Source organism: Mus musculus, chromosome 1 (genome assembly GCF_000001635.26).
Source record: "Mus musculus strain C57BL/6J chromosome 1, GRCm38.p6 C57BL/6J".
NCBI lineage: Eukaryota > Metazoa > Chordata > Mammalia > Rodentia > Muridae > Mus > Mus musculus.
The window spans coordinates 187480794-187493237 of NC_000067.6; the positions used below are offsets into that span (position 1 = coordinate 187480794).

The following is a 12444-nucleotide window of genomic DNA, read 5'->3' on the forward strand; positions in this document are numbered from 1 at the left end:
CACACCGAGCCATCTTCCCAGCCCTGTATACATTTTTAAAAATAATATTCTTGGCATTTAGTTTTAAGTGTAGATGATATATGCTTCACTCTAAAATGCAGAAGATATAGAAAGGCATTAAGAAGAAAATAGTGATACTCACTGACAGGTCACTACTATTAGTGACTAGTTGATACATCCATTTATCCAAGACTAGGTAGGCACTGGCATGCTGCAGTCTATAGGCCGAGCATTCAGCCGCTGTTTCTGTGTAACTGCACAGATGAGAATGGTTCGTAGACTTCTAAAGGGTTATTAATAACAAATGAAGATGACTATGTAGGGGGAAATCTTGGCTGCCCTGTGAACACTGAAATGCTTTCTGTCTGGCCCTGTGGAAGAGTCATTTGCCAACCGTGATTTAAGATGACTGTAGGCAAAGTTTTAAAATTAAAATGGAGGCCATCTTTAATAATCAACCTTTAACAAGAATATATGTAGGCATAGTCTCCTATCATTTCTAAAACTATATATTCCTAAGTACATGGAGTTCCTTTATAAGATTCTTGAGGAAGGACTCGGTGAGCTCATTGTTGACCAGGTCGTTCATGTTATGGCTAATTCTTGCTTACATAGCCAAGTGGATTTTTCTTTTCTAGGAAAAAACAACTCCTGAATGTGTAATTTCTGGGTGACTTGGAGTCAAACATGTTTAAAACTCTGTATTCACACTCCAGCAGAAAGCCTCTACCAGATTTTAGTCTGAGGAAGTCCTTGTGAGTGTGTGTTCTGCAGACCAACTCCGAGCCACAACCATAGGCACCACCAGTACAACGTGCACACGTGGTCCTTACTCAGTTATTTGTAATCACCTTGATATTTTGCTCACTAACTATCCTTATGTTTTGTAAATTACTTTGAAAATAATTCCTGAATGATTTCCCACCAAGTTGTAAAAACTTATCTTTTCATACTTCTAGCTCTTTGTATTACTTAAGTTCTCTTATGTGTATTCTAGATGTTTCTTTTTCTAAGAACCCTGGTTTTTTTAATATCATACCTCAGGATGATATGTAGAATATTTCTTTTTGATCTTATGTCATAGTCCTTTGTTTAATGGTTAGAAAGGCCTGACAAGGCAGATGGCTTCATTCTAAAATTTAATTAATAATTGATATATATAAAATATGTATATATAATATGGAAAAGACACTATTAAGCAGGTTCTGTTTAAGTCACTAGCATATTTTCTCAAAACACCTTTAAAGAATAATACAAACAATTTCCCCACAAGTTTGAAAATCACTCATATGCTTCTCAACACACTTTTTTGTATCCTTTTTATCTACAGGTCAGTTGTAGACCTGTTAACGAGCAGTGCAATGACAACTAGACAATCTTTGTGTGATCATTAAAATACATTATTTGTCCTGATCAACTGTAAAACCTTCCATGAATTTCTTTTACCCTCTCAATATAAAAGGAGCATTGCTATATTAACAACATTCAACTTACTGGAATGACATCTACATACAAATGTTTTTCATACACCTTAATATGATCATACACACACACACACACACACACACACACACACACACACACACGTATATAGCATAGGAGATGTCTTGTATAGTTTAACCTGATTTATTTTTAGGTGTTTATTGATATTTTGAATTATTTTTCACATTATTTTTACTAATTATATGTACTTTTCAAAATGCTACCTTGATTTATTAACTTTCATGGAGTTCTAGACATTTGTGGTAGGATTTTCTGAATTGTCTAACTGCCTCAATATAACATTTTTAGCATTTTTTTACATCTCTTTTCTTAGCTTCTCCTGCATCTGTTTCATTGTCTATTGCTTGGAACACCCTAACCAAGTTCAACAATGGAGGCCATGGTTCACTGTGTAACTTTACTCCAGTTCCACAGAACCACTTCAAGTAGGGAGAGCCAGCATTTGTGAGATCTTTCATTCTGTCCAGTATAAATTATTTAACACTACAATCAAAACGATTCTTTGAGATGGCTTCTATTACTGTCTTCACTTCATAGGAGAGTGAACTGGTTTGAGAAATTAACCTGTTTGAGATCAAAAGACTTCTCAGTAGCTCCTCTGGGGACCAGAGGAGGTCTCCCTCATTATGTGGGAGATGGTGGGGCAGGGCTGGGTTTGCCCTCTTCTGTCTAAGGTGGGTAGCCGAGTCTGACAGACTTGTTTAGTTGGTGGGTCTGCAGTGTGCTGTTGTGCAACTTCGCTGTATCAAAAATGAAAGAAAGCAACAGACCTGTTTTATTTTCTCTATGGCTAAAAATTCATTTTTCTTTTTCATCGGTTATAGAATCTACCATTTGTTTTGTCCTTGTTGTCCTGACTTCTTTTGAGTCTTTCTCCTGTGGTATCAAAAGCAAACTTCCATTTGTATAATAAAGAAATGGCCGTTTACACAGTATCCACTTGTGTTTCTGCCCTTCAAGAGTCTATACCCAGAACTGACAAACTCTCATGATACTTTGCTTAGGGTAGTAAACTACACTCCTCAATTCAACACAGTTCTCACCCATTTTCCCAGCACTGCCCACCGTGCTGTGACAGAGAGCCTCTGGAGTACTGTGTCCCTCTGGCAGAGACTTGGAGTTTGAAAGCCGTGGCCCCTTCTCATGAGAGTTCTTCTCGTCTGCACTGTAGGCTGTAGCAGTTGCCAGAGAGAATGTGCGAAGAGAGGTTAAGCTATCATTTCGGCTCTCAGTTCGCTGCAGTTCATCAGCTAGGGTTGGGGGGACTCCATGCCTGCCCCGTGCTGTTTCTGGCTTGAGCCTGTACCAGCCTTGCATGTGCTGTCGGGGAGACACCGTTTCCTCCTTGTCACCTAGCACCTTGGGCTCTTACTTGTTCTGCCTCCCATGCTACAGAGATCTTGAGCCTTGGGAGGAGGGGGTGTGATATAGATGATCCGATTTATCGCTAAGAATTCCAGCTTTCCATAGTCTCCTATTCTCTGCCCATTCATGGCCGTGTTAATAACTATCTACTACCAATAGAAGCTTCAGGCTTTCTCTGTAGCTCTGGCTAGCCTGGAAGTAGCTCTAAAGCAGGCTGGCCAGACTGATCCACCTGACCTCTGGAAGAGCAGTCAGTGCTCTTAACTGCTGATCCATCTCTCCAGCCCTAGAAGCCTCTACTATGAGGGTTGAGAGAGTGACTAATCTATGGCTATAACAATAAGTCATTGGTGGTCAGTTGAAGACTATGTGTATTTAGAAGCACGGTAGCTGTAGGTTCTTGCCTGGTTTCTAGGATCTGTCTAGCCACAGGTTCTTGGCCCCAACACGTGAGGTAGTTGGATGAATTTATCTATTCCCATGACCTTTAGAGAGGAGCAAAATATCGACTTTATCTCATATTGAATGAAACAAAACATCTATAGATATCAGATGTGAAGACATTTAGTTCACCATGATCTGTGTTGTCTTTTCACACTAGCAAAGAGCTACACGCACTGATGCAGGGATTTCTTCCTTGCTGTGTGTCTTAGTCAGGGTTTCTATTCCTGCACACACATCATGACCAAGAAGCAAATTGTGGGGGAAAGGGTTTATTCAGCTTACACTTCCATACTGCTGTTCATCACCAAAGGATGCAGGACTGGAACTCAAGGAGGTCAGAAAGCAGGAGCTGATGCAGAGGCCATGGAGGGATGTTACCTACTGCCTTGCTTCCACTGGTTTGCTCAGCCTGCTCTCTTATAGAACCAAAAACTATCAGCCCAGAGATGGTCCCACCCATAAGAGGCCTTTCCCCCTTGATCACTAATTGAGAAAATGCCTTATAGCTGGATCTCATGGAGGCATTTTCTCAACTGAAGCGCCTTTCTCTGTGATAACTCCAGCCTGTGTCAAGTTGACATAAAACTAGCCAGTACACTGTGACTGCCAGTACGGATGGTTCTTAAGTCTCTACTGCACACTGTCTGCATGTATGCTGATGGCGATGGAGCCCAGAGTTCTACATGTACTGTGTACAGCTGAGCTACACCCCAACCTCCCCATGAATAGAGGTCATTGCCTTACATCCCCCTTTACTTCCCTGCATTGCCCCAACAAAACAGTGTTTCTTTGAGGAGAAACATTTCTCTTGAAGGGTTATCTCCAGGAATGAACTCTAATGACTGATGCAACCAGTTGTGTCAGAAATACTGGCTTCCAAGTAGGATTGCTACACAGGTATCCTGTTTGCTCAGGGAGATGACTGAATTGCCTGCATGGTGCCAGGGTTGAGACTGTCTCACTGTAGATTCCTCAGTTCAACGATTTAGTTAAAGAACACTGCTGAGTGTTTACCTCATGCCAGGCAAATGGCATGCTGGGAACAAGTGCATATTTCATTCAAGCACATGACTGTGTCGGTCAGTTTGCTTTGTTGGGATTCTAAAACACACTTTCATGTCTTTAGGATTTGTTTTCTGCCTCATGCAAACTACACATAAATGTTATGTTGCTAAACACATATCTGAAGTATTTCTAATTAGCCGATGGCGTGAGATCAGTCTCCAAGGCTGTCATGGCAACTGTGACAAGGAATACCCCTGACAAGTAAAATGAGGACTGAAGTAGGCTTAAGCAAATGGCAAAATCTTTATTTCAAACAGAAGTAAGCCTGACCCTGGATACAGTGTTCACTCTTATTTCCGATGGAAGTTCCAGTTTGGGGAACAGAGCTAGATGTAAAGGTAACAAGAGTCAGGGAGACAGCTTGCCTCAGAAAGTTGACGTCAGCTAAGAGACAAGGGAGGAGGTAACTGCACGTTCTGGTTTGTGTCACTCAAGGGCACACACAGTCCATCCTATGGACTAAGGGGGTGAATTCTAATAAGGACATGAAACAAAGAGATGCTAGGATGAAGGAAAAGGTCCCTAAACATTGCTTTCAAAAAGCTCTTTATGGGGCCAGCAAGATGGCTCAGTAGGTAAAAGTGCTTGCCTGTTCCCCAAGTTTGAACTTCAGGTCCCCAGGTGGAAAGAGAGACTCAACTCCAGAAAGTTTCCCTCTATTAGTCACATGCACATGCATACATGTGGAGACATACACACACAAGCACACATGTGGACACATACATGCACATACATAATACATACATACAAGCACACGTGTGGACACACACAAGCACACATGTGGGCATACACACATACACACAACCACACCTGTGAACACACACATATACACAAAATTACAAGCACACATGTGGGCACACACACACACACACAAGCACATGTGTGGACACACATACATACACACACATACACACACACACACACACACATACACACAGACTCTTTATGGCTCTATATCCCACATAAATTTTTCAAATGCTTTTTTCAAACACAATGTAATTATTTGGTAAGATATTTAAAAAGCAGTATCCTATATTTTGCACTTTTCTATAAATAGAGGAGATAATTTACCCATTAATTAATTTAAAGATATTTTCTAATGTCTACTATGTGGCATACTTTATGAAAAGGTCTACAAATAGAGTAAATAAATAAAAATCCAGTTTCTAACCCTGAGGGGTAAGGAAAATTGTCTACTTAAGTTTATTAAATAGCTTCCTATAATGTGTCCTGTAAATACAGATACTAGTGGCAATACAAACAGTAAGTCACCATTTTTAAATTAGGAATTAAAAAGACTAGCCAACAGTTGGCCATGGAGGAGCGTGCTGCAATCTGAGCACTTAGGTTACAGCAGGCGAATCATGAATCTGACATGAGTAGGCTGTGTAGCAAACGTGTGTCTCAAACAGTAACAGCAAAAGCCACTGGAGGGAGAGTTGGGGAGAGTCGGCATTGAGAACTCTTTTTCTGTGGATCAGAGTAGTTATTCTTAGTTTGCTGTCTCCATACAATCTGTAAAATAGTTGAAATGCATAAATATTTACACCAACTTATATAAAAATTTGGGGGAGTTGCAACTTTCTAGAAAATACCACATTTGCTTTGTACGGTAATTTTTTATTAATATACATGGCTTACACTTATTGAACAATTATTATCTGCAATCCTCATAGGCATTCTAAAAAGTCAGATTTCACAGAAAAATGTTTGTGACAAGAAAATATGACATTTACAGGGAATGGCGAAGTGTGTGAACCACAGTCTATTCTGAGTACCTACTATTCACCACCAAATGGATTATGTTCTGTTCTCTACAGAAACTCCTATTCTTTTCTATTCTTATGAGAAATAAGGACAATAACTCTAATAAAAGGGATGAAATCCAGTATGAGCTGATTTAAATTTAAATTGTAGAAAGTATATGAAATAATTAAACTTATGTCCCCATCAGTGTTGACAGCAACTCGTGTTTTATTAAGATTCATTTCACCCCCTTCAAAACAAGTTCATACCCGTGTAGTCTGTCTCTGCTCATTTCGATTTTATTTTTCATGTGTATATGTGTGACAGGGTGAGTGTGTGCCATGCATACATGGGTGCCTGGGCAGAGGTATCAAGCTGTGTAACATAGTTGCTGAGAAACAACTTCAGGTCCTCTGGAATTGCAGAGCTCTTAACCACTGAGCCATCTCATCACCCCCAAGTCCCACCCTATCGCCCCATCATCCTGTATCCGCTATAGACCTTATTTCATGCCCTGACTCTGAAATCTACATCTTCAGAAGTTTAATTTTGCAAAGGAAATTAAGCATTGTGTAGAAGAGCAGGGAATGTGACTGTGTCCTTTAAAGTCCGGTATGAGGGGGACACTCTCAAAGCTTCCCTGGCAACAATGACTTGGGAAGTTCGTGTTATCCTTGTTGTCTGCCTTCTCTGTCTGGAGAATCCTATGGTCCTTAGGCAGGGCCTGTGGTCTTGTAATACCACGGACACATTAGTCATTAACACAGGGGCTCCCCTTTCCCTGGGCTGGAAACTGAATACCCAGCATCAGGAGGCAGAGCCTCTCTCCTCTCCTCTTTAATAATGTCTTCTGACTCTAGCTTTAAAGTGAGGACTTTTTTTTTTTTAATTAGCTGGTTCATGGGGTAGAATCTAATGAAAAACTTCAGTCTTTGAAACAGATTGTTTCTTATAATACCCCACCACCACCACCAAACAGGGCCCAGGATGCATTTCGAGTTCTGCTGTAAGATCTGAAAATGAGTCTGGATGGTAGGCCTATTTATAAAGTAAAGCTTTTGATAAAAATGTGTCTTGCAGCACATCTGGTTTGATTTAGCAAAGTCTACAGAATTGGTGTTTTTGGCTTAGAGGCTTCATCTCTGGGGGTTTGGGCAGACTGAATTATCCATGAATATCATTTAGACATGAATAATACAATGTGCTTGCCTTTATTAGCTGCCCGAATCGGTGGTCATGAGCGTTTATTTCTGATGTGTCATGTCGCTTTTCTGATGACTCATGTTACATTACATTCTGCTTGGCAGAGAAGAGACATGTCGTTTGGCTAAAATGAGTTACAGCCGGACATTGACACAACCTATAAAGTAAAGCACCTAGTCAGAAAAATCATCTAATCAATAGGTCTAAAATACCAAAGAGCCACAGCGGCAGATACAGAAGGTTCACACTGCAAAGGAGCAAGGCCCTTCATACACTGTCCGCTCCACGGAGCTGAAGAGGAGCACCGAGCTCCTTCCTCCCACTCTCTTTCAACATGTCAATCTGTTTTCAAAGCAAAACAATCACCTTCATTTCCCAAGATGCTTCCCAGCATACCATGCTGAAAGGAACCTGGCGTGGAGACAGAGACGCCTGGGCTCAGACTCCCTAAGACCTATTTGCTACTTCTGGGACTTGAAGCAGGTTAAGAGAGTTCTGTCAGCATCCCACTTGTAAAAGTGTTGGGTGGCTGTGCATGTTCGAAGAGTAGACTGTACAAAATGCCCACCACAAGTCCAGACTGGTGGCTTAGCCTGTAATCCACACTACTCGGAAAGGTGAGGCTGGAAAATCACAATCAGAAATCCAGCCTGGGCAATTCAACAAGACCAGCTTCAAAACAAAACATAAGATGGATAAAGGGCTATAGATCTGTGGTAGACTGAAGTTCTGGGTTCTATCTCCACTGTCGCAATAATAATAATAATAATAATAATAATAATAATAATAATAATAATAAACATGCCTAGCACAATATCCATGGACTCATTAAATAATTGGGGGCTATTCTCTGCAGGTGTATCTCACCCTGGCATAGATTTATAAGCAGGATCCAGACTCTGTGCCTTGTAGTCATTCAATTCAATCGAACTTAATTTCCCAATTCACAATATCAATAGCAGGACTGTATGGATTAGTGGCACCAGCCATGGATGTCCTCTGAGTCTGAACTACCAACTGCAGATGACCAAGAACAAGTCATGTGGTTTCTCTAGAATTCTGTCTCCTCTCTGACATATGGGGATTAGGGATCACCCCTAGGGTTCCTTTCAAATCTGACTGTGGTCTTGCCAGCATGGGAAATCTTTTAAACATATTGAAAAGAAAGACAAGTGAGTCCCATACAGACAAACTGGAGCCACCCGCAGTGATATCAAGTTGATATTTGTAGCAAAAATCTTGATATGAATGACTGGAAGCTTTGTGACTAGTTCAGACTAGTTCAGACCCCTATAATAAGGAATGGTCATGAATATTTAGTAATTATCCATAACATTCAATATTGAGAGCATTTTATGACTGGAATATTTTATATACACACCAAATTGCTCATTCTCTAAGGCCAATAATTTCACAAAGAGGACTCTAGCTCCCATTGGATGAAGACTCTGTCTTCTTGAGAAATCACACTTCTTATACATCAGCTCTCACCAGCAATTGGAAAATGCCACACTATTTTAAAGCTGTGTGGGTGGTAGATCGTGTGAAACTCTGGAAGACCTATCCCAGTTTCAGTTTCTGGAGACAGGATGACTTGCTAATGGGTGCTTGCAGTGTCGGTAATGGTGTGCTTAGCAGAACTCTGGACTCGTGCTTTTTTTTTTTTTTTTCTGTAAAATGAGTAATTGTCAAAGGACCCACTTCATACATTTGCAAGAAGAATGAAATAAGATCCTACCTTTTACAGACTATGTTCTCAATAGGTGTAAGCTGTCATTAAGTGGTAATAGCATGCCACCAGTGAATACACAAATGTTTTTAGAAATCAAAGTTGCATGGCCCAGGAGTCTAAATAAGATATATGTAAGCATTAATCATAGAATAGTAGTCTTTTGGTAGGACTAAAGAAGCAGGTTTCTCTTTGAAAACATTCTGTATGTAGTCAACAATCAAGGGTAGTCTTGATGCAAAATTAAGTACCAACATTTTTCTCTACTGAGAATCCACAAATTGGAAGTGAGTAGAAGAGGGATGTATGGGGGTATTTGAGTGGTGGACAGATAAAGAACATGCTCAAATGGTTTGGAGTCCATTGTCTGATGGCAATACAAGAAAGATCATTAACTAACCACTGGTCATCCTATTGAAGTCTAGAATTGGGAGCTGAGCCAAACTCCAATGAAAAAATTATTTAGATGCAAAGAGATATTCTTTAGCAACTCCTGTGTTCATAACCATTGAATTAGATCTAGTCTAAATGAAATAGAAACTGGGGAGATGGCTCAGTCTCTACAAGGATGAAGAGCGAGGTTCATATCTCTAGCTCCTCTGTGAAAAGGTGGGCTTACTTGTATTTTATGTGTATAATTCCAGCTCTGGGCAAGTGCAGGCAGAAGGATACTTGGGATTTGTTTCACAACCAGTCAGCCCACATTGGTGAACCCTGGGTTCAGTGAGAAGCTCTGTCTCAAAAAATAAGTTGGTGAGACATTGAGGCGTAGACCACTATATACACATATGCAGGCAGGCATATATACCCAGGAAGCAGACTTTTATGATTAAAAGATTATCATTGATTATGTAAGAAACCTATTTTTTCCCTATTTTTGTTGCTGTAATAAAATCATCTGATTAAAAAGTAGCCTAATAAGAGTAAAAGGGCTTATTTCAGCTTCCAGGTCACAATCTATCTCTGAGAGAAGACAGAGCAGGGACTTGAAGCAGAAACCATGAAAGAACTCCTCTTGTTTTCTCACACAGGTTTTTGCTTAACTAGCTTTCTTATCTAGCCCCGGGTTAGTCTGCCTAGGGAATGGTGCCTCCCACAATGGGATGTACACTGCTTCCTCAATTAAACCAAGACAGTGTCCCACACACTTGCTTACAGGCCAATGTAAGCTGGGGAATTTCTTAGCTGACTCCCTGACTATGTGATTCTAAGCTGTTGCATGTGTACACTTGAAACCTACCTTCACAGCAGATCACTCATCCTGTGAGATCAGCTTCTTGGAAATTCAGGTGACACCAAGAACCCGTCTGGAAAATTTCAAGCTTTAGAATCAAAAGTGAGTTTACATTGATCTTCATAGTTTAAAACTATGTTTATAGACTGTTTGCATCTTGCACAGCTACTTAAGATATATAATATCTGTGTGGTAATCAGAGATAAACCTGGCCTCCCTCAAACTCAGTTCATACACATGCATGTCTGGGGATGACCAAGGAAACTGCATTTGAATCAACTGCAACTGAAGTTAGGGATAAGAGAATTGTTCCTTGAGGTGACTTTTAAGGCATAAATTACATAGCTCCCTTACAGGCTAATTTGTAAAATTTTCTCCTCCTGACTTTCCTTCAGGGACTAGGCATCTATAAGAGATATTTTCAGGAGCACCCACAAGCATGTTATTTCCTTGTCTTATTTGGTTTGGCTACTTGAAGACCACATTGTGTTTCTTCCTCTTTCTACTCTGGGCATATTGAAACTCCTGGATCTATAGATGCACCGATATTTCTGCTCTATCAAGTAAAAGTATCACCTCTGTATACTTGGTGACATTGCCCTTTGAGAATACCGAACACTAATCTTCACTAAGTGCCACACAGACAGTCCTCCAATGTTTAACGTGTACACAGGCAAATTGGCATATACTACTAAAGTACATGGTTGAAGCATGGCTGTGGGGTTGGGGGCTCAGCTAGTAAAGCATGACATGAGTTCAAGTCCCCAGAATGCTGGGTGTGGTTGTATGCTCTTGTAATCCCAGCACTGGAGTGGTAGAGATAAGCAGATCTTTGAGCCTCATGGGCCAACCAGTCTAGCCTAACTGATCAGCTCCAGGCCAATGGGAAACCCTGTCTCAAAGAAAGTGGACTGTATTCCCGAGGGGACATCTAAGGTTTTCCCCTGGCCTCCACACACACATACACACATGCAGATGCACTTACACACAAGCACCAGTACAAACATGGACATACACTACACAAACATGCATGTAAACTAACAATGACATAAACGTACAGACACACAAATAAATTGTATGTTGAGCTTGGACATTGTTTGGCTGTTTGAGACAGAACTTCCTTGTGTCGTTGAAGATGGTTTTGAACTTGGGATTCTCCTGCCTCTGTCTTCCAACTGCTCAGATTTAAGCTCACCATGCTTAAAGAGAGAGTGTGTCTCTTATAAATTCTGCAACCACATGAACACCCTATCTTTACAGCGAGCAAGTTGGTGCTTACCAGGTTACTTGCTTCACACTCAGCCGCTGGGATTTGGAGAACTTTCACCGTTGTGAGATGATTCAGTGACTTCCTAAGGTCAAGTGCACTAAACCAGAGACCATTGTTATCCTGACGAGATCCTGGAGTTGGTAAAAAGTAATGATTAAATATTACCTGGTGTTTGTTTTTAAAAATGTTATGTAGCTCTTAGGCACCAATAGCTGTTAGGCATTAGTGGCTTTCCTCACATAGATTGTTATGCATAGCTTCCAAGAAAATACAGATCTGGGCTTCCTTGAGAATCGTGGGTCTGGGTTTCTAAATGGGATTGTCAGGACCATCAGTGGATACAGCTGCCTAGAAGTTCAAACTGACTAAGAATGTGCTACGTAAGTCAAGCTTAGGAGAGGGTGTGCTTTAGAGGAATGTGAGCACATGATTTTCTGCTGCAGCTTTAAATCAAAACTGCACACATGTCATTTTTAGCTCCTATGTTTCTTTGGTACTCATTGTTGAAATCTAGATCAGTAGATAGGGTTGGAGAAGAGGTGGGGGCAGTTTGTAGTTTCTTCTAAGCTCAAAACAGTAGACTGTGAATATGGTGGCAAATGAACCTTACAAGATCAGATCAACGGCAGAGAAGAGGACAGAACAAGAATACTCCATGCCATAGGGAATCTAGATTTGCATTCAAGGGCAAATGAGATTCACCCAGGGCCCACTGTAGTGGCACATGTCTTTAACATCAGATCTGCAAAGGCAGGTGGATCTCTGTGACATGTGAAGCCAGAGCTATATAATGAGACCCTTTCCCCAAAAAGTTTGGCAAGAGGCATTTACTGAAAGATTTTGTGCTAGAGGTGAATATCACCATGCCCCCATTTAGCAATAAGA

At 40.7% G+C, this 12444-nt stretch overlaps 1 long non-coding RNA gene across 1 annotated transcript; it reads right to left on the bottom strand.

The window, feature by feature from the left end:
* Window positions 1-5610: 5610 nt before the first annotated feature.
* Gm36249 lies at window positions 5611-11745 on the bottom strand. Its single transcript, XR_373826.3, has 3 exons — window positions 11569-11745; window positions 10296-10362; window positions 5611-5892 (listed from the first exon to the last, which is right to left on the bottom strand). It is a non-coding gene; the product is annotated as a predicted gene, 36249 (long non-coding RNA).
* Between the last annotated feature and the right edge of the window lie 699 nt (window positions 11746-12444).